General features: G+C 38.7%; 2 long non-coding RNA genes and 2 pseudogenes across 2 annotated transcripts in view; 2 read left to right on the forward strand and 2 right to left on the reverse strand.

Annotated features, from left to right (window-relative positions):
• LOC148731120 (uncharacterized) overlaps positions 1-23,604 on the forward strand; it is a 203,410-nt gene that overhangs the window by 164,305 nt on the left and 15,501 nt on the right. The window lies entirely within an intron of this gene.
• Positions 1,969-3,186, reverse strand: LOC148731133 (uncharacterized; annotated as a pseudogene).
• LOC148731134 (uncharacterized) lies at positions 4,977-7,174 on the forward strand (annotated as a pseudogene).
• LOC148731135 (uncharacterized) lies at positions 12,633-13,966 on the reverse strand. The gene is made up of 2 exons (XR_016001203.1): positions 13,579-13,966; positions 12,633-13,291 (listed from the first exon to the last, which is right to left on the reverse strand). It is a non-coding gene; the product is annotated as an uncharacterized LOC148731135 (long non-coding RNA).

Consider the following 23,604-nt stretch of genomic DNA (forward strand, 5'->3'; position numbering starts at 1 on the left):
GCGTAAAATCCAGTATATACAGAAATCAGTTAGATCAGAAACTCTCGTTAGAACACATTACGTCATGAAACAGAAAGGAAGGAGCGTGCGGAAAGAGAGAGGAAAGTAGAAAAGGCACTTACAATGCGCGCGAAAGCGCAAATAGTTTTTGGCTCTATCTGTAGTAATACAAAGCATTTTCTTGATAATAACATTGACGCACACACTCTGGAAAGGTCCTTAAGACAGATAGAAGATGCGCATGCCGAGTGTAAAATTGCAAACGATGACGTTTTAGATTTAGCAGACCATGACACTTCAGAAAACGCTATAAAATTTGCATCACAGATACAATGCCGGCTCGATGATATGACTGAAAAGCTCACGTCGTTAATCGGTCCAAAAGATGATAAAATAGCAAAGAGAGAGACTTGCCCGTCCTCGAACCTTCAGTTAGAAAAAATAGAATTGCCGCGATTTGAAGGAGAAGTTCGCGCTTATGCACAATTCAAACGAGACTTTAAAAAACCGATCATGCCGGATCTCTAAAGCGACGATGTGTCCTATGTACTACGTTCATGCTCAAGGCTGGTTTTCACTAGCGCATAAGCACAAGCCCAAGAATAAGCACAAGCACAAGCATAAGCAAGTGAGAACACAGAACATAAGCATAAGAGCATACGCAAGTGCAGTATCAACAAATTCTTCGATACCAGTCTTCCTCGACTACAATCAAGATGGTGGATGAAGATGAAATCTTTCTCTTTGCGTTGCTAGTAATTTACCTTTTTCGCTTACGAAGGCGACGTAATACCAGGAGATCCATCAGACCTAGAAGGTTTTGGGTAAGGGAGATGTATCGTCGCAAGAAAGCTCAAGGGGAGTTCAATTACCTTGTTTTGGAACCTCGTGGTAGCGACAGAGAGCTACACTTTCGGTAAGCGAATTTTAAAAGTCTGCTGAAAAACTAGTGTAAAAGGCTTACACTCCGAACATTATTGCCGCTAGCGTTCTGTTATTTTTTAGGCAAGTTTTTGTATGTTATTTTATTTAAAAAAAAGCCCTGAAAATAGCATGGAAATATAAACTTGATAAATATATTTTTTGCCTCAGTACTGTGTTACTTTGTATATGCTACAGTAAATTTTTAATTCCAACTTTAGCTCCACATGATGTTACAAGGGCACGCTCCAAATATTGTTGTTCAGATATAAAGTTCAGTCATTGGTTCGTTGAATGATTATTGGTCTCATTTTAGTTACATGAGAATGTCACAAGTGTTTTGATTGCCTCCTTTCCAAGGTTGGCTCACTTATAAGAAGCAAGTTATAAAATTCAGACAGCCCATCTCACCATCAGAACGTCTTGCACTCACCATACGTTATTTGGCTTCTGGTGACAGTCAACAATCCATGTCCTTTTCTTACAGAATATCGAATATCCATAACCAGCAATTTTAACCCCTTCTAGATTCCAGAGTGATATCTCTGAGAGAGGTGAATGCAATTTGTCGTTATAACACTTGTAAAAATTGCTGTCTTATCATAAATATGATAACACAATACTTTACATACGAATTGTCCTGTTGATGTGTTTGTACATAATACACAAATTATGAGCAAGGCTGTCACTAAGGAAACAAGAGATCAATGATGCCTTTTGAGTTTGAGAAAGGAGGGATTGGCTGATTGACATGGTCAGGAACCGGTTAAATGCTTTCAACATTCAACAACACAACCCTTTTGTTTATTACAACACCCATGTGAAAAGGGAATAGTTTTAAAACTGTTTGTTTGAAAAGAACATAACTCTCAATTTATAATTATTTTATAATCTATAACTAAAACTAATACAATAATTATTTCAATACTTTCACCGAACTGGTTGTAATAATAAAATAATGTTGACATTATATCAAAGCAGACTCAGACAATTATGCCTTGTTTCAAATGCCAATACATAACTAAGTAGGGTGAATACTCTTGGCATTTATAACCCCTCGTGTCGACGTTGCTGGAGGAAGTAACCTGGGGAATATGTTGAATCAGCCTCTACATTACCCAACTCAGACATGAAAATACTGCTAGCAGTCTCAGGGTACCTAGAAGCTACATAGGTAACAGTATTAGCATCTTGAGAAATAATCTTTAATAACCGTGAAAAAATCAAATTGTTTATTTCCATCTTGGTCGTCAGTCTTTCTTGTGTTGGCATCTTTCTCAGTTAGGCAGCAACCAGTTCTCCAAAAAGGCGTTCTTCATCTTTTTGTTCTCTCTGACTGTCTCTACTTACAAGGTGATTTCCAATAGATTTGACAAAATCCATTTCAGCTCCTTCAATAGCTTCATTATTTACTCTAGGGCGTTTCACATGCAGGTATTTTGGCCGACCAGTTACTCTTTAGACTTTAATGACTTAGAATTTAATGACTTTGTTTCAAAGCTAGGGTCTGGGGTGAAGCTTCTACCAGAGCTGCTGTCTACTGGAGTGCATATACCTTCATCTTCAATATCAGCATCATCTAGTTCTGAGGTTTCATCTATCACCACAAGATTGCTGGAAGATCGACGGGGCTGAACATATGGATCCAGCCGGGCAAAAAACATGCACATTTCACTTTTGGCATCTATGACAGATTGTGTATCCGCTCCACGGACGTTAACACTCTGTACTTTCTTCTTGTTTCTTGAATATCTGTTCCTCAGGTTTTTGAAAGCAGAGTCTGCATCTTTACCTAAAAATTATAAGCATCGATTCTTAGTCTATATTGGCCTGTTTCAGTTTGAAAAACCTCAAACCTACTTTGCACACAATGATACTTGATAGAGATCAACCATGTGCTTCATTTTATCAAATAATATCCAGTCATAAGAGAAACAGCTTGCCATTTTGGGCGAATTCTTCAATTGTACAAACTGGTTTGTGTTACGTTAATATCAAAATAAAGTGGACGCGAGTACTATCAATACCATGGAAAGGCTTCATGAGGTAAACCTTGTTAATCTTAAACTTAGCCTAGAAATGATGAGAGAAAGCAATAATTACCTGAGGGACACCAGTCTTCCGTGCGACGTCTTGCCATGCAAGCTCCTTTTTGTTGCGGTGTTTAAAATCTTTACTTGCTTTATCATACAAAACCGGGTATTTTCTCACCGCCTTGGAGAGATGTTCATCTACTGACAGCTCTGCATTTGCCGAGGTGTCAAATCAATTGGAGTCCGCCATTTTGTTTGTGGACAGTTTCTCGAGGAGGTATGGGTCAAAGTTAGCGATGATTTGTTGACCACCTTACGCTTATGCTTATATATGCTTATTTCACTCGCGTTCGCACTACGACATAAGCACGACATAAGCATAACATGTGCTTATGCTTATGCTTAGGTCGTGGGTGTTCTCACTCGCTTATGCGACTGCTTGTGCTTATGGTTGTGCTTATCCGCTAGAGAAAAAGATCGTAAAGGAAAGACAGGAGATTTATCGAACATAAAGATTGAAGCCCAGGATGAGAAGATGAATACGATGAAATATATACTACCCTTAGTTGATACACGAGGTTAAACAATACACATTGAAGCCTATGGTATTGATCAGATTACTTCAGACATCGAAAGCATGAGCACCGAGAATCTGGCAAAGTTGTTCAAAGGCGTGTCAAAGGACGATATCGCTCGACCAGTGGGAGCCGTCGACGTTTTCATTGGGTATAAGTATACTGCATATCACCCTCAAAGAAAACAGAACGCTAGACACCTTCTGTTACTCCAGAATCGATTTGGCCTTTGTATCGGAGGAACACACCCGTCGATAAAAGGCGAAATAAAAAAACATGACCTCAGTTACGCACGAGTGCATCATGTAATAAAAGTAGAAGATACAATGAAATATATGAAGTTCATATATTTTGAACTGCGGTATTAGATACATATGATGCACGATCCTCGCATTAGATAGCGCTATTTAAGCAATAGCGAGAATCAGACCTGAAAAAAATCAGGCCTGTACGGGATTCGAACCACTGACCTCTGCGATACTAGTGCAGTGCTCTACCAATTGAGCTAACAAGCCAACTGGGAGCAGGCCGTTAAGTTGATTCGTAATAAACCCGTGAAAGTGATAGATTAGATACAATGAAATATATGAAGTTCATATATTTTGAACTGCGGTATTAGATACGTATGATGCACGATCCTTCGCAGTAGATAGCGCTATTTAAGCAATAGCGAAAATCAGACCTGAAAAAAATCAGGCCTGTACGGGATTCGAACCACTGACCTCTGCGATACTAGTGCAGCGCTCTACCAATTGAGCTAACAAGCCAACTGGGAGCAGGCCGTTAAGTTGATTCGTAATAAACCCGTGAAAGTGATAAATCAGATACAACGAAATATATGAAGTTCATATATTCTGTGGTCAGCGGTTCATATAATTTGTGGTCAGTGGTCAGTGATAAATCAGATACAATGAAATATATGAAGTTCATATATTTTGAGGTCAGTGGTTCGAATCCCGTACAGGCCTGATTTTTTTCAGGTCTGATTTTCGCTATTGCTTAAATAGCGCTATCTAGTGCGAGGATCGTGCATCGTATGTAAAAGTAGAAGACTTGTACAAAATAGAGAATCTTGGCGTTGGAAGTGTTTCGCGTTGTGGAAGTTGCAAATGTGGAACATTGTGTTATCGGAAGTAAAAACTACAGCATCAAAGAAGAAAAGGAGTTCGAGTTGATTGAGGACACATGAAGTTTTACGCTTAAGACCATAGTCCAGTCAAAAGGTACATTTTACATACTATGTCCCTTGCTATTAAAATCCATCTCGAAGTTATGCTGTTCACCACTCTATCAATAAAACTCACGGCCGAAAACGTTTTGTGCTCGTAGTATGCGAAAGAAACAATCCGTATTTTAGGTACAACACCTCCCCCTTTACAAAAGTTCGCTTACACTTTCTAACTTTTTACAATGAACTAATAATAATAATTATCGTTTGTCTGACGATATGGTCACTTGTGATGTAGATCGCGACGTTTCGACTGCATCCGGCTATTCTTCATCTGGAGATAAGGTCGACTGTCTTCGAGTCTTCTTATAAAGCAGGATGCTCCGCTTTGATTGGTTGGCATTCCCCAACTGTGATTGGTGCGATTCCCAGACGACGAGATCATGGTGTCTTTCGACGTAGAGTACCTTTTTACCAACGTCACTGCCAACGCCGCTGTAGAAGCCGCATTGCAAAAACTGTAAGGCGACCCCAGCCTCCCAGAACACACGGCGCTAACACCTGCTCAAATCTCAGACCTTCTGAATTTCGTCTTAAGATCCACATACTCTTCGACACCGCAGTTTTAAGAGATCCTGACGGGTGTCTCACCAGCATCGTATATAGGAAGCCCACGCACTAATAATACTTATTGTATGATTCACACCACCCTCAATCAGTAAAACATGGTATTGTTAAGTATCTCCACGAGCGTATCAACGCCTCCTAATAAAACCCTCTGTCATCTCTAAGGAAAAGAAACATTTTTCATCCACTCTTACGTCTAATGATTACCCTATTTCTTTCTTGCAGAAAGTCACCAAGATCAGAAAATCTACCGCCGCTTCCGAGTCTGCAATCGATTTCAAATCCACCGTAGTGTTATTTTATGTTAAAGGTCTTTCGGAACAGCCTCGCCGCTGCCTACAACAACAAAGCATACGCGCTGTTTTCAAGTGGGAAATCATAATATATGATCACATAGCTGGTAAGAGCAAAAGAAACTGTTGATCCGGCCAAACAAGACGATGTTGATTACAGGATTCCCTGTGAATGCGGCAAAGTTTACATCGGTGAAACTGGAAGACCAATGCAAGACAGAATAATGGAACACGACCTAGATATCCGACTAGCTTGTACCCAAACCTCCACCATTTCATAGCACGCCAACAACCGTCACCGGACACCAACCGCTTTCAAATGAGGTTAGGTTTATTGATCGAGATCCTCATTGGTAAACTCGCAGGGTGAAAGAGGCTATTCACATAAAATATAATCCTTGGAACATCGATGAAGAAAGTGAAATAGAAATTCTTGAAGGGTGGAAGGCCACGATCAAGAAACACAACAACAGGAGAACCATACGACAGCTGACTGCCGAGAGAGCATCTCATCTGACCGCCGCCCAGTTAGCCCAATGGATAGTGCTCTGGACTGTAGTGCGGGAGGCCGAGGGTTCGAGCTCCGGCCGGACCAACACTCAAGGTCTTAAAATAATTGAGAAGAATTTGCTACCTTTCTATACCATCAAGAAATGGTTAGATATTCTAGTCTTCTCGGATAGGAACGAATAAATGGAGGTTCCGTCTCCTGCAGAGTTGGGGGTAGGAGACGTTAATTTCCCACACACGAGTTTACTGTGTGATGGATGTCCTCCCCTGGGGTGGGATGGTGGGATGTACAGGGCCCTATTTAAACCAGCTTCAAGCTGAACTGGGCTGGCCTGTCGAAATACCGTAAATACATATACCAACATCAGGGATTAAAACGCGCGGATCCCAGCTGTGGAATACCAATCAATCACAGCGGAGCATCCTCCTTTATAAGAAGACCCGAAACCAGTCTACCTTATCGCCTGATGAAGACTAGCCGGATGCAGTCGAACGGGCGCGATCTACATCATAAGTGACCATATCGTGAGACAAACCATAATACTTTATTATTATTGTACTTTACCATGATGAATAAGCACAACCTTATTTACGAAATAATGAAATAAGTTATAAACTTTGGATTAAACCAAAACAAATGAATAAAAATAAAATGATTAATAACATTGTCTTAATTAACTTAATATGTAAATGATGAAACCGATAATGCATTAGAGGGTTAAAAGAAAAATTATGGCTACTTACAGCCTTATTGTCACAGGGTCAGTTAAGTTGATAACAGAAAAAAGAGAAAAAAAAAAGGAAACAATAAAAACATAAATCAATAGGTTTTAATTGACTTAAAACTTGTCAAAATTGTTATCATTCAAAATTTCATCATCGAGTGGGTTAACCCGTTAAACTGATACTTACATGCTGTAATAAGCAGTTACCAGAAGAAGAGAGTAATAAAAAAAAAAGAGTTAGTTCAATTAAAGAAAGAATATTGCACTAATGATAAATCTTATTTAATGAAGCTGGATTTATCATATGGGCTAAGGATTTGAAAAATTCCTCTTTTTGTCGGATTAATGGACTAGCTGCCTGGAGGAATAATAAATGAACAACAATCCAAGGTAACATAGGATATTTGTAGGCAACATATTGATACCTGTCTTTCCACTTGTTTCTTGCGTGACAAAGTTGTTTGTCAGAGATTCGAAAATATTTCGTCCTTGTAAAGCGAACTTTTTAACAGAAGCATTTTTGCTGAATACAGTCGAACCCTGTATCAAGAGGCACCATAGTAGAGGTCACCCTGTATTAGTTGATCAGTTATCAAAGTCCCGAGATTTTTACCCCTTAATCAATGTAAAATTATCACTTCCATAAGCGGTTGTGATCAGCCTTTACTGAGTCCCAACGGTCCGTTTGCATTGTCTTTCACCTGTATCGAACAGCCACTTAAAGCGGACCACTCAAATAAAACTAAGAATGATCTCTCTGTAGAATTGAATCTATATTTAATTCCCGAAATCAATGCATGTACCATTACTGGGCGAATTCTTTTACATGGATTGGTCAATTATGGTACAAATGACTTTTTTATCGTTTTCTTATAGTAACCTATTCTATGGAACCTGCATGGAGCGGTTACAAAGCCATTTCCGACAGGTTAACGTTTAAGACAGGTTTGACTGTGTATAGGACCCTTGCAGAAACTGCTAGATTTTCACTTCATTTGTTCTTATTCGATTAATTATGCTAAATGATGATAAGTTTGCTAAATATATGAGCGGAGGAAGAAACAAATTCCAAAAAAACAAATACTCTGCTGTCTTGGCTATGTAAATTATTTCGGAATTAGTTGCACATCTCACCAGAATGGAAAGTTTTTGTTTTTACTTTATCTTTTGAACGTCTGTCGCTCAATAGTGTTTTTTTTCCGGGGTATTTAGCAATGGAAATCGTGGCAAGATAACTCTTATTTCGTACTTTTAATTCCAAAATTATCAGAATTGAACTTATGGAAAATAGTAAGAATCTCTTGTTTCCAATTATTGATGAAATCATTGCTAAAGTGAGCTAATGCAATAAGTGTATCAAGGTCGACAGCGCCCGCTGATTACTGTATCATTATGACACAAATAGATGAAATGAGATAAATGCTACTTCCTTATAGAGACTCCACCAAGTTAACATGCCATAATGTTTTGCAGTTCATTTCATTGTAATAAATATCCTTCATGGTTCGAACTTTTTAAATCAGGGAGATATTTTTCTTCCATCAGGTTTGTCACTGTTTACCCTATTTTATTATCCAACTACACTCCGTAGAGTACAAATAACGCCTACGACGGGTACAAATATCACGCGGTATTTGTACTCCAGAGAACCGGTTACACAGGTTTTCTCGCATCGCACAAGCGATGAATTGGAGTTACAAAAACTGGCGGAGAATTGAAGTCATTTTTCTGACGAGGAAGAGTCGGAATGACTGGCGAATATTGATCCAAGTTAATTGGATATATCGAACGAAGAAAAGCAGTTAGACGACGATGAAATTTCATCATTTTGTAGAACAAAACAGAAACAGCAACACGACAAAGTACGAATTTCGTACTACTTCTGTCACGCATTCCCGTAAAGAGATGTCCGCAAAATTCGCCCGCAGTCAAATTACAATCTGGCGTTTGGGATAACAAGTAACTCATTAAACGTTTTGTTGTGTAGTATCGATGAGGATTTGTTACTGGTTATTTGTATTTTGACTCGCCCAACGGGCTCGTCAAGATACGGCACAACTCTTAAAAATACTCAGCGATACTACACAGTAAAACGTCTCATTAGGTATATTAATTTCGTATGAAACAGAGCAGACATTAACCTCGCTAAAGTAATTTCGAGACAATCTGCTGTATCTTATGCATGGGTTACATTTTATGACCCTCGTTGCTCAAGAACTGAGTTGTAAGAAGTATCCAATTCAGCTTGGATTGGCGAACTAGCTTAGATAACTTAGCCCCAGTCTCTCTCCAATGGCTATATCGAGTTGAGGAGGATAGGAATACTAGTCCTTCCACGTGGAAATTACTGCCGTAGTCAATTTTGGGGGAATTTCTTCGACATTTTGCAAACAGCAGAAAAATAAGTACTGCGAGTCAGAAGAAAATGACGAAAACATTGAGAACACACATGACAATGTCCTTGTCATATTCCTAATCATCAAGAACAAACAAAAACCTCACGAACATGACGCATTCATTTAAAAAACAAGTCAACACCGTGTAGGAAGACCTGTTTTGTCTTGTTATGACTGATGGTCAAAGAAATGCTTTTAAGTTCCCATTGGGATTTAGCCACATGCATAGGGCCGGCTATGTACAACAGGTTTAACCAAAACCGCGGTTTCACGCAAGGAGTGAGCCTCGAAGATTCTCTGTAAGAGGGTTAATTTTATTAGTTCAAGAAATGTCCTTCCACCATTAGCTTTCGGCGCTCTTGACACTGTTTATAAAAATAGATATTCATATAAACTGATTCAGATAAACTGAAGATGGCCTAGAACGAGTTTAGTTAAACAAAGGCAAAACTTTGTCTCAATGCCGGACTAGCCAATGGACCCTAAGACATTGCTTATTCAATAAGTGTACAGTACGTGTGTCACTTATGAAAATTCTTCACCAATTTTTTTTTTGTATCTTTGTATTGAACATAAGATCGTCCATCACTTTACTTCTATTTAAGCAAATGCCACGACCCTGTTTACTTTGTTTTCGATACGGTAAATGAAAGATACATAAAGATACGTATTATCTTCGTTACAATATTTAGTTTTAAGCTTTCACTTACCGCCTGATGCAATTACATGTATTTGATCCATCGTGGGCGATACGGAGAGCAGAGAAAACGATAGAAAATCAAGCATTATAACACAATATTCAGTTCAACTATAGTTTAAAATTATGGCATGTTAACTTAGTTCTTTTTTTTTTTTCACAAACTGTTTTCGAGATAAGTCTTTTATTTTTCTCTTACAACGAATGGCATTAAAAAGTCAAACTCTCACCCTCATCTTCTCATGCACGTTTGCGATATCTGGGGATGATTATGGAAAGTGGAGCCGAGACAAATATAAGCTGGTAAATTATTAACTTTAGTAGTCTAATCAAAAGTCACTCACAGGCTAGTTTATTTCACCAGTGCGGCACATGAGTAGAGAAATACAGAACAACAATAAAGTTAGGGAGACTAGATAGAAAAAATTACTGAGCCAATAAATATGTTAAAAAAACTGTCAAAAACTGTGTTCAAATTCCCCATCCAAGTGCTGGATTTGATTGTCAATATTATTCCTACATGTCTACCAAGCGTTAGATCCTAGATTTAAGTTTTTCACTTTTACTGAACTCCATATTAAAAGGTAAAACACTTGTGTTCTGCTAGAAAGACTGGAAACTTCCGGTTTAAACTCCCCACCCAAACCAGGCAGGACTCAAATTTCCCAACATAAGGGCACGGACGGCAGTCAAATGCTCATGGGTCGCACGGCGGGATGTTGAAGCTTCGAATTAATCGATGCATTAATCAATAAATGAATAAAAACAAATAACTAGATAACTAAAACAGCACACCATTTAGACCGGAAATATTTTAAAGCATCTATTGAATACGAAATTTTCATAGCAGAAGAGCACCAAGTATCCAAGACTTTCCCTGAAAACAAGCTTCGTTAAGTTAATTACTCGATGATTATCTAGATAGAGCTCATCGACATACGAACAGGAGACACTGATTATTATAATTATATCTAAATATATATTACTGTTTATTCCCACATTCCTAAGGTGGCACCGTTTTGACATCTCTTTTGTAAAGAATAAAGAGGAAAAACTACACGCTAAATTTCGTATGAAGTTGAGTAGATGCCACAGCACACAGCCAATCCTAGTCTCTTTACCTAATTCAAACTATAATTCGCTATTCAAATCAAAGCAAAAGCGAAATTAAAGGAGTCCTGAAGGGAGGGTAAAGCAAAATTATTCAGCGAAGTATCGGATTCATTGTACAATCTTGAAACACGACTTGTTTTCCGAGCCGATACACAGATCTTGATTTCTTAATGAAGTGTAGCATCTCTTGATCTTTTCTTTTGTCTCTATCGGCGTTCAGCTGGTAGAAACGGTAGAGACTAGGGGTGGTCAGCAGCTTTTAGGTCATGTGATATGTGTAGTAACATTTTCATTAAGAAAATTAAGTAGCACTTACTTCCTGATATTTCCAAGGCGCAGTACATAAAAAAAAGACATAGGAGAGAACGAAAGAAAAGTGAAATTCACCGTTAATTACACGATCGTGCATCATCATGTTAAAAAAAAGGAAAGAAACCAAAAAAAAAAAAGGCATAGAAGAAAAGGGAAATTATTGAGTTATTTCCTATACAATGTAAGATAATTAATTAAATGGCATTCACCGGTGATTACACGGACGTGCATGTTAAAAAAAAAAGAGCATAGAAAAGTGGGGAAAGTATAAAGTTATTTCCTATGCAATGTCAGAAAATGAATCAAATGTATTTGAATGCTTTTCATTTTAAGAGGAGGAAACACACTCGGTTTTTTTCCTTTTTTTTTTCCCTACATTCATTTAACGTTGTAAAAAGAGTTTATATTCTCTTGACGTGGTACATGCACTTTTTATACTCCCCTGAGTTTAGTAATAAATCCCAAGCAGTGTGAAAGACGTCAAATTTCACTCATTTTTAATACTTGATTTCAACGCTAAATGACACGAGGAAAACATTTCGCATTAATTCAGGTGAATGTTTGGTATACTTGGGACGGTCCAAAATCTGTTTTGAAAGGAAAAAAGGTTTGAAACAGATTCCACGCCCATATACGTAAATGCCCCAAGTAACTAGTTGTAAGGGTTTTCTTTGACAAAGTGTGATTAAAATTGTATTGAAACAGTTAAAGAAAAGTATAAATACAATAGAATATAAGGAAATGATTAAATAAGCGAGCGCATAAAGCAGATAAATGTTTAAAGATGAAAAAGAACACTTACGCTGAGCTATCATTTCCACGTGAATGATTCGAAAATGATAAAAAGAAAGAAAATAATCTCAAACTCAATATATGTATTTAGTAGCTGAGATTTGCTCTACTCCTGGCTTTTGCAAGTTAAAACAAACAAATACAATAACATCGACTCAAATGGCAGCTGAACTGAGAAAATCATCCTATGTAGTCAGTAGATATAACTACTGGAACAGCCCTCGTTTTCTCTATTTGGTCCATATTCAGTACATAATTATTATTATTTAACAACTTAAGAAAAAAAGGAGGAAATAAATAAATAAAGAAAGGAAGAAAGAAAGAAGGAGAGAAAGAAAGGAGGAAAGAAGAGAAAAACAGAAAGGGAGAGAGAGAGAGAGAGAGAGTAGAGAAAGAAAGAAGGAGAGAAAAAGACGAAGAGACGGCTCCCAGTATTTGTTTGCATCCCGACATGGTTATCAATCAATCAATCAATATCAATCAATACTTTATTTACCCACGTAGCGTCAAGGAGCTCATAGAGCTCGTTCAAAATACGTACGTGCCTCTAAGATTAAGAATCTAAAAAACCTAATACATACTGTCAAAACCTAATTGATTAGAAATTAAAATAACTAACAATTAATATTAAAATATAAGTTTGTACAGTAAAATTCAAAGTCACTTAAATACAGGTATAAAATGGTGAAGCAATAGCTTAAATAATTTAAAATTAAAATTAAAAATTAAGTTTGAACAATGAAATTGAGAGTCACTTAAATACAAGTATAAAATTGAGAAGCAGCTAAAGTTTCAATGTTCTTAATAGCTTCTTAAAAAGGTTGATATCATTGGCCAGTTTTACACTTGTAGGTAATCCATTCCACAGCGCGCACACATATAAGTGAAAGATTTTTTCATAAAATTTAAATTAAATTTAGGTGCGCACAAATTAATGCAGGTTCCTCTCAGGTTGTATATAGTTTCCCTAAAACTAAAAAAATCTCTGATGTATTTGGGACCGTCGTTATGCAAACATTTATATAACAGAATAAGGGATTGTTGTTTCCTTCTCTGGTCTAACGTTTCCATACTCAAGATTCGCAGCAATTCATCATAAAGGGTAGACTTGAGATAACCAAGCAGTGACCTAAGAATATAATAGTTGGCGTCTACTAGCCGATTCGCTTGCACTTTCCCCAATCCAAGTAAGAGGGAGCAACAGTATTCAAAATGAGGGAGAATGAAAGTTTTATAGAGCCTTAACATAACATTGTCAGGGACAAAACGCCTGATTCTCCTAAGTGCGCCACTTTTAGCGTATACCTTTTGAAGCTGTTTAGTAATGTGATCCATGAAAGATAGCATGCTATCGATCCGAGGACAGGAAGACTATAATATAAGACAACAGTGATCATAGTAATAAAACAAACTTACGGCACTGCTGTTCATCTGAGTTGTCACCACAGTTATTTCCCAGCCAACAACGCCTCCATTTACTAAGACACTTTCCATTTCCACAGGTAAACTCATAGTTCTCACACTTTCCTGTACAATAATGCAAATAACATCGATTCAAAGACAAGAATATTGAGCCTGTGCATCGAAGAAAATGGAGAGCACTCACATAACCGGAAACAATCCAAATGAATTAAACCAGAGACCCATTACTTGGAGCGTTCAACTCCCACACTGAGCCTATGTCAAGGCATTTTCACGGAACGGTTTATTTCAGACTATCTTTTCCAGGGAAATGATTAGAATTTAACTACTAGCTAATCGTGATTGGTCGAAGAGCTTACGTGGCCGGCCGGGGAATCCCATACCGCGGTAATTCAAACCAAAATAAATGTTTCTATTGAAAACATCGTGACAAAACAAAGGTCAGTTGAACGCTCGAAGAAATCGCTCCTTATTAAACATGTTCCTTAGTTGTCAAGTGAAAACTTGGTGGTTGGATCATAATGCAACTTTCAGCTTGAACCCTCCTCCCCCCTCCCCCCCCCCCCCATCATTCTACGAACTAGTAACTGTCGTGATAAGCAATGAATCTGAAGCTTCACAGAAAGTTTACCCGTTTTAAAGATTGGTAAAGTTTGCCAATAAGGACGCATGAAGTTAAGATTTAAACTAAATATGGTTGGTTTTATTTCATCTCAATCCATTATAGACGATGCAAGAGATCCGTTATTCTTCTTTTTATTTTTTCTTCACTTCGCTCTATTTTTTTCCGACTGCATTCTACTTGATTGATCTACGCTTTTTTCCCTTGACCTGACATTGCAAAAATTTCAATGTTATTGCAAGAATAGTCGTGCTAATGGCAACTGGAAGACTTTAGAATTTATTCTCCCACCATTACTAACAATTCCGGTCAGGACGAATCCGCGCGGCCTCAGCTATGCTTCCTGTGAATCTAAAATGGTGGCTGTGCGTAAGAAGGAGAGTGTCGATAAAATATACCGGCGAAAGGTTTGCAATGTGAGTATTAACAGACCTTCCAAGAAAGAAATAACTGAATAAGTGTTTTCCGTAAATATTTTGAAATTTTCACTTAAGAGGCTACCTACAAGGATTAATAACCTGATGGATTGTTTGAGGTCCAATGTGGAAATACATGCGAAATACATGCGAAGTTTAAAAAAAAAGTGCCGGTGTTTTGTTTATTTATTTACTTATTTTTTTGTATGCAGGTTTAAGATATACTTGAACTTCAAGTCAGGAATAGTCTGGTTTTACCTTCAATCCATGATTTTCTTCCGAAATCGCGTTTAGAATTGCTACGTAGCCGATTGCCAGTGCATTGACAGGGATGAAAATCGTCTGCGCATGCGTGGCGTGAGCGTGTTGATGTTGTCGTCGGCGAGTTGTTCGATCGTCTGATCAAGGAGATGTCGGCGTAATTTAAACTGTGTATTCGTGGACATATTTTGCCTTTCAGGCTGAAATGTAAGGACGGTATTTGAAAATAACTTCTGTAAACTGAACATGTTGAACTCGACATATTGAACGTATTATTTTTGTGAAATGTTCATTTTCTTGCTCAAGAGCCACCTTTCAGTACTCGGTAATTATAAGGAAACACATTGCAAGCTTAATTTCTTTGAGTATAATTTACCTCCATTTTAGATAATAAGCTAAGATTCAAATTGATAGAAGGTAAATAATACCATGCTTTGGTAATAAATGTGAATCTCGAAAAAAAATGGGACATATTTTTATCAAGGCGAAGCGAAAGCACACCCATCCTACACGATGTTACGTGAACAAGTCAAAAAACGCTGCAAAATATCGCGTTACCCCATGCATATCGCTCTCACTGGAACTTAACATTCGTTAAAGTCCAAAGAGTGTATTGGAAATGAGTTATTTCCATATGGTATGAGAGGAGCTCCTCTGAATGCTGCCACTCAGTAAAAGCCTCATGAAACCCATTGTTCTCGTTGATGTGCTACCAAAAAGAAAAATTCCTGGGAAAGTTGGAATAAGTACAATGGTGTTAGAACTCAACTGAAAACAGAATCCGGAATTGCTTCAGGATTAATGCTGACAGGGAGTTCAGGATCAATATATGGTCCATGATACTGTTCAGTGCTCTAGGGCCTGGCAGAGGTTGTAGCGCAAAAAAGGTTTGAGGAGTTTTGTATGATTTAATCATATATCCTGTTGCCTGGTAAGATTCCTCGAACAATTATTATCTGGTACACCCACGCCTGACTCAGTGGACTTCTTATTACAGAAATATCCAAATTGGATGAATAAAACAATTTGCTAAACAAAAGGGCAAAATGAAGGTGTAGTCTGATCGTCCGGGTGAGTGTAGTCCTGAGAAGGACTGTTGTCGGTGGTAGTGACTGACGTTTCGACAACCTGTGCGGAAGTCATCATCAGAGTCAATTGAATGATTGTTGTCAGTAGAATGTTCTTATTCCAGTTCGTGTGAAATGATCGGTTGGTTTTGCCGTGATGTCATTGGCTGTAAGACTCAAGTGACGTAAGTCGGTCGTGATTGGTCTGTTTCGATCTGTCGGAAAAGTTAGGTCGTTCTTTTTCTGTCGTTTGTGATGTTTATGTCGTGAATGAGTCGTTTGTATGGAGCGGGTAGTTGTTGACATCTGTTTAGGGGAGTCTGTTCTAAGTTAGTAAACCAGCTTTCCAGAGTCAGTCGTTGAAAATAGTCAGTGCTGTAGGTTAGGCATTGCGCAGAGTCCCAGTCAATGTTGTGGTTGGTAAGTCGATGGTGTTCAGCAATGTGACTGCTGACATCTCCTTTCCTCGTCGCCCGTCTGTGTTCAGTCAGTCTTGTTGTGAGGTTTCTGCCAGTCTCACCGATGTAGGAGGCTTGGCAGTCGGAACAATTGATCTTATAAATCGTTCCCTGTCTGTTCCTCGGTTCGTCTTTGTCTTTAACGTTGGTTAGTAACTGACGTAGTGTGGTGATGGGTTTGTGGGCGACGCGGATATTGAAGGGTAGTAAGATGCGCGAGATGTTTTCAGACATGCCTTTTATGTACGGTATGGTTGCTGTAGTCGTAGGGGTTGCGGTGTCGTTTGTTTCGGTAGTGGTAGTGGGTCGGTGAGTGTTTCGTCGGATGAAGTCGTTGTTGTAGTTGTTCTTCGTAAAAACACGATGAAGGTATTTGTTCTCGTGGGATAAGCTGTCTGTCGAGTCGCATACTGGTTGTGCGCGTCGTGTTAGAGTTCTGATAGTTGTGGCTTTGTGTGATGTAGGGTTGTAGGATGACTCGTCTAGTAATCTGTCGGTGTGTGTCGGTTTCCTGTAAACTGTCGTCCGTAATGAGTTGTCGTTGTGGCTTACCAGCCAGTCTAGAAAAGGAAGTTTGCCATTTTCTTCGACTTCTCTGGTAAACTGTGTGTCAGTGTTTTGTTCATTAAGGTGGCGGTGGAATGCGTCAATTTCGTCGTGTCGAACGGCGGTGAAGGTGTGGTCAACGTACCGTAACCAAAGCGGTATCGTTTGTCAGCAAGTCAAAAGGGCGCGTTCCTCGATGTTCTGCATCACAATTTCTGCTATAACAACAGAAACTGGAGACCCCATGGCAGTGCCGTGTAACTGTTTGTAGTGTTTACCGTTGTACTGAAAGTAAGTAGACGTTAGGCAAATGTTTAGCAAGTCCATAATGTCGTCTGTCGGTAGCGGTAGTGGGTCGGTAGATTGTCGGATTGCAGTCTCAGTGCATTGTAATGCCAATTGAAGTGGAATACTTGTAAACAGTGATTTCACATCAAATGATACTAGTTTGTAGTCGTCAGGTATCTGAACAGTCTTGGTAACGTTAATGAAGTCTTCAGTGGATTGTAGTTTATGTCTGGATTTGTCGGTTAGCGGTTGTAGTATTGTCGTCAGGTACTTGGATAGTTGGTATGTGGGAGAGCCACAGAAAGAAACAATAGGTCGCATCGGGAAACCAGGTTTGTGTAGTTTCGGCAAACCGTAGAGCTTCGGTGGCTGTGGTACCGAGCACCTCAGTCGATAGTACCGTTGGGTGTCAAAGGCGTTCGTTTTCTTGAGTGTCAGTAGTTTACTGTTGAGTTTACGTTGAAGTGCAGGAGTTGGGTCACGTTTGAGTTCTTCGTAGGTTCGTTTGTCGTTAACTAGTGCGTCCATTTTGTCGTGATAGTCAGTTTTGTCCATAACAACAGTAACTCGTCCTTTATCGGCTGGTAGGATGACTATGTTCTCGTCGTTTCTCAGTCGTTTCAATGCGCGTTGTTCGTCTTTAGTCAAGTTGCTGTCATTTAGTGACGTTGATTGTATAGTTGAGGCAATTCTGCTTCTGATGTTATCCTTGGTCGGCTCAGATAGCTCTCGTTGCCGAGACAGGGCCGCCTCAACACTAGATACAATAGCCTCGGTCGGTATGCGTTTAGGTGTTGCTGAGTGTTTTAGTCCGTATGATAGTACCTGAGTTTCAGTCTTGTCTAAGGAACGAGAAGAAATGTTACTTACCCAGTTGTCGTCCGGTTTGCTTCGTCTCTTTTCTTTGTCACGTAGCAGTCGTGTCAATTTTTGTTGATGTCCAGTGCGGGCGCGTTCAGTCGTCTTGTTGGCTCTTTTGTCGGCAATTGTCGTAACGATGTCAAGTAGGTCAGTTGGCATCAGCTGTTTCAGTTGGTCGTGTACTTGTCGTAGTTTGTTTCTGTGGCGTTTGAGTCTTCTGTGGCAATCATTTATCCGCGCTTTGACCAGTCGTCTGCAGGTGGCTTTGACGATCTGGATGGCCTCCTGTGTGTTCAACGGGGATTTAAGTTTGAGCCCGGCCGGAACAAGGCCGTGATCTTTACAGCGGTGATTGAACCAGAGTTGTTGTCGTATTCGCCTGACAGTGCTTGCGTAGGTGATGTAGTCGTTCGCAAGTCTTTCGCTCTGTCGTCCAAGTGAACGTAATGCAGTAGACTCCCCTAAACAGATGTCAACAACTACCCGCTCCATACAAACGACTCATTCACGACATAAACATCACAAACGACAGAAAAAGAACGACCTAACTTTACCAACAGATCGAAACAGACCAATCACGACCGACTTACGTCACTTGAGTCTTACAGCCAATAACATAACGGCAAAACCAACCGATCATTTCACACAAACTGGAATAAGAACATTCTACTGACAACAATCATTTACTTGACTCTGATGATGACTTCCGCACAGGTTGTCGAAACGTCAGTCACTACCACCGACAACAGTCCTTCTCAGGACTACACTCACCAGGACGATCAGACTATACCTTCACATGTTACCCCTGGGTTCAAACCATTTACTGCAAAAGGGCAATAACTGTACATGAGTTGCTTCCTGTTCTGCCAAGAACTTTTGACGGTAAAATGGTGTTCAGAAAGAACCAGAAAGTGAGATTGCCATGTTGATGTGGTTGGATATTGACTTTTTTTTGTTTTTTTAGAAAGAAAAACTTTTTTCAAAAGAATGCAATAGATTTATCTAGCAAACTTTGTGGCATTACATGTTTAGAGTGCTGGATTGTGTTGTGCGGGAGTTCGAGGGTTGGAGCCCCAGCCAGACCAATACTCGTGGTCTTAAAAATAACTGAGGAGAATTTGCTACCTTTCTATAATATAAAGAAATGGATAGACATTCTAGTCTTCTCGGATAACGACAAATAAACCATAGGCCCCGTCTCCTGCGGGGTTAGAGGTAGGAGACATGAATTTCCCACGCACGAGACTACTGTGTGGTGGATGTCCTCCCCTGGGGTGGGATGGGTGGGTTGCTCTCTTATGTTTCATACATGAGCCTCTGGCTTGGGCAATCAGGGTAACCATGTCGCAAGTATAGTAAATAAACTTGATTGATTGATTGATTGATTGATTATGTAAAAGTATGGAATCCCAAATGAAAGGGTTTCCAAATCTCCACAAAAATAGTGGGTTAATAAGGGGAAAAGAAGCGTGATGGTGGCAAGTGTTGAAAGTGTAAATTGATGAAAATAAAAGGTTAGTTGTTCAACAGAGAATTTGCACTGAGGGACCTACAAACTGCAAGGTAGTTATGGCAGCCATAAGGCAGCATTAAAATAAAAACTATCAGTAGTTCAATTGGGTACTAGCATTGAAGGTCCACACTTCCACACTTTTATTTTCTTATATATCTACAAGGTATTCCTTTGACATGCAGATAGTGGGTCAAATTTTTCTTAACTTAATACAATTACACCGGAAATGAAATGAAAATGAAGAAATACAACATAAAAAGACAAAAAGATACACAAGAAAGGAAAAAAAGGAAAATGAAAGATTTTCATTGCAAAAGACTCCATAAAGAAAGCTTTATTCTCTAGAATATTGGAAAGAGCCCTTTTTGCTCGTTTGTTTGTTCGTTTTTTTTTAAAGATTTCTTTGACAAATTTGTTTATTCATTATTTTTATATTCAATTTGCAGCCACTTTAAGGCAGTACAAAAATGTATAATAATAATAATAATAATAAGGAAGGTTAGAATGAAATAAGATGAGATAATCATAATCAGAGGAAAAGGAATGAGGGAGATCAGTAACATGTTGGTTAGTATTAAAAGTAGGTGGTAAAAGGAATAGAAGAGGTTAGGTATAGGGAGCCAAAAAAAGTTTTTTTGAGTTAAAAAAAAGTTTGAACTGAATATTTTGATTGATATGATGGGGGGTGGGAGTTAAGAATGGCTTGGTCTGAGCTGGTTTTGATTGACAATTGGTTTACTGGTATCTGTCTTGATTTGAATGGTGATAATAACAGACACAAAAGTAAATTCCAAAATGATTTAATGTTATGAAAACTTAACTAAGCTATTTGGACAACACAGTAAATAATGGAACTATTGCAAGATATTAATTAGAGAAAACTTCCCTCTCTCCAATATTAGCTTAATTAAAATAGTGGAAGGGTACCTATGTAAAATTAACAGTAATTGGTTTTGCAATGATAGATATTTAACTTTGGTTAAAAAATAAATGGCTTCTTTTTTCGTAATTTTTCCAATCTTAAAGAGCCGCTTTTCTAGATTGAAATCAAAACAAAACCAAATGCATGATTTTGAGTCAACACAGTTCACAACGAAATCCATTTGTTATCGCCATACTTCAGTCTACTTCGGCACTTTGTTAAAATGTTATTTCACAGGCGTCACACCACGTGCTCCTTGATTGATATCTCGCCTTCTTTCTTCCCTCTATGTCTAAAATTTCGAAAAGGCTGACGGGAATTAAGTTTAATTAATTGGAATGTCGGTCGGAAAACGACGATGAGCAGCGACTACCTTGCTTTTCGAATTTCGATCGTTCGACGATGTACCCTGCTGGCAGAGGCGTTTATTGGTTAACTTCCCCTACGGTCCACGTAAACCGTAGGGGAAGTTAACAAATAAACGCCTCTGCCAGCAGGATATCGACGATGAGGTCAAAAAACTGGAGTTTCTTCAGGAAAGTTTACGGCTCTTGCCAAACCAAGAAGCAGGGGCTTAGAAGTGCCGTAGAAAGCTTCTTTACTCTTCCTTGTTTTACCGACGAATCAACATTTTGCATGAACGGACGAAAAAGTGATCAGAAAAAGCCAACACGACACTGTAAACGTTGCCGCAAATTGATTCAGTTCGCAACCGGGTTGAAACTTTGCACAAAAGACCGTTTTTTGGCGCGAGAACAGTTTTTGTACAATTTGTACACCCTCTCAATATTTTAAGATTCTTTTCTTCTTTTCAAAAATGAGAATTAGAACCTTATCTTTTCAACGGCTTCCTTGTTTTTTAAACTTTTGTAACGGTTGTTCATTTCACGCAAAATTTATTGAGTTTAAATAAGCACATTTCTGAGCCCGCGTTTCTTATCGCGAGTCTCAAGCGCATGCGCAAACGTTTTTCCTCTCTCTCTCTCCGAAACTAGTTGTTTCTCTGGAGAAATTGTGTTCCGAACGAGTGATGAATCTCTGGAAGAAAGTTGATATTGCTGGTAGAAGCTTTTTTTTCTTTCTCGTAAGGCTCAGGATTTGTTTTGCGTTCCTTGCAAAGGAAAACGACAGAGCGAACAATTCGCTATGGGCCTCCACTCCGGCGAGTGAAGTACCAAGCGCAGGAATACAGGTATCGATCTGTCTCTAATTTTTTTTGCTTTTCAGTGTATCTTTGCCAGCTATAAAGGCTTAGACGGGTCGCTTACCTTGATACAAAGCAAAGGAAAAATGAAGTGTTTTTTTTTACCTTAAATATCATTAGTTACAGTAGTACACAGACAGCAGTCGTTATAATGGCATCTCGCTGCGGCAAAAGTACATGAAAAATAGGTGTCCTGGCACAGTTGCCGTGTTTTTGTCCTCCTTACTTCCAACCACCAAACAAATATACCTCCGTTGACCGCCAACTCAACGATCGACACTGTGGGCACGAAAATTTAATTTTTTTGTTTGGCCTCAACAGTGGCTATTTCATAATTATGCTTGTTTCTGTTGAATTATACAGTGGTTTACTCTTGTTGGTGGCTAATACGGAAAGAAAGACTTAAAGGGTAAATCGCGTCCTGTATTATGAAATATGGAAAGTAAAAAAGTTATTTTTACTGGTCGTAAATGTTTGGTTTCTGATAAAGGTTTAAACCAATTCTAAAACTAAGAGATCCAAATTTACCTGTTGACGTTAACCGAATTATTTTAGAAGATTTAGAATCGGATTCTATGAAATTGAACGGAAGAAATTATCGTTAGCATCCAGATTTTAAAGAATGCTTTTGCTTGTCCAGATGAAAGTGTTTGTGAACTTACAGTGACACGAACTCAACCGGGGCCACCCAACGTTTTTTAGCCAATCACAAGACGAGTTTAGAACAAAAAAATTGAAGTTCGTTCATCAGCGGATCAATTACCATAAGGGTCAAATTTCACTGTTCGTTTGACTAGATCAGACGTGAAGGTATGCGAAAGCTTAGTTTTTTTAAAGCAAAAAAAAAATATATTTTTCATTTCTATTACGGTAAAGGTGAATAAATATTTACCGAATGGCGGCCGGTAATTTCGAAGACTAAACTGACTAAAGTTAAATTTACCAAATTGCGGCCGACTCACTTTATACAATATATTTTCCGATACACGGCCTGGAATGCCGAAGGCGAGAGCTTATGTAATTTATTGAATATTGCGGCCGCGAATTTTGAGCACGAAACGGGCTCGATCAATGTAAATAAATATATCAAATTACGGCCGGCTAAACCTCAAGGCGAAACCGGCCCAACACAAGTATATTTTTAAAATATCATTGAAAAACGGCCGTATCTACATTTTACCGGGAATTTTAGTAACCAATCACAAGGACAAAGAAAATTTCAAATTTAGTTTTTGCATGTATTACCGGTGGTTGATTCCGTTTGCGTTGTAGTTTGAAAGTCGGGAAGTATTTCAAACATTTACTGATTTGAGGTAAAACCGTGTCGTCTTCAAAATCTCAGGCCGTGTCAATTCCGCAAAAACATTTGTATTGAGTCCGTTTGGTCTTCAATATTCCCAGCCGCATTATTCCGTAAATTACATAAGCTTTCATCCTCGACATTCCGGACCGTGTTTCGAAATATATGTTTTATAAGTTAACTCGTTCGTAATTTAGTAAATTTCTTTAAGTCTTATTCCTTTCAGTCTTCAAACTTCCCGGCCCCAAAATTCGGTAAGTTATACAAGCTTTCTTCCTCAAAACTCCATACCCTATTTCGAAAAATTTTTGTTACAAAAGTTTACTCAGCCGTAATTTGGTAAATTTACGTTGAGTTCGTTCAGTCTTCAAAATTCCCTGCAGCAATACTCGGTAAATTATACAAGTTCTTGTCTCCGACATTCCAGACCGTGTTTCGAAAAATAAATTTCATTGGTTTACCCAGCATTATTCGTTACTTACGTACGTTAAGGCCGTTCAGTCTTCAAAATTACCGGCCGCTATTAGGTAAATATTTATTCGCTTTTATCGTAAACGAAATA

The sequence above is a fragment of the Stylophora pistillata genome, chromosome 5, assembly GCF_964205215.1.
Source record: "Stylophora pistillata chromosome 5, jaStyPist1.2, whole genome shotgun sequence".
Classification (NCBI taxonomy): domain Eukaryota; kingdom Metazoa; phylum Cnidaria; class Anthozoa; order Scleractinia; family Pocilloporidae; genus Stylophora; species Stylophora pistillata.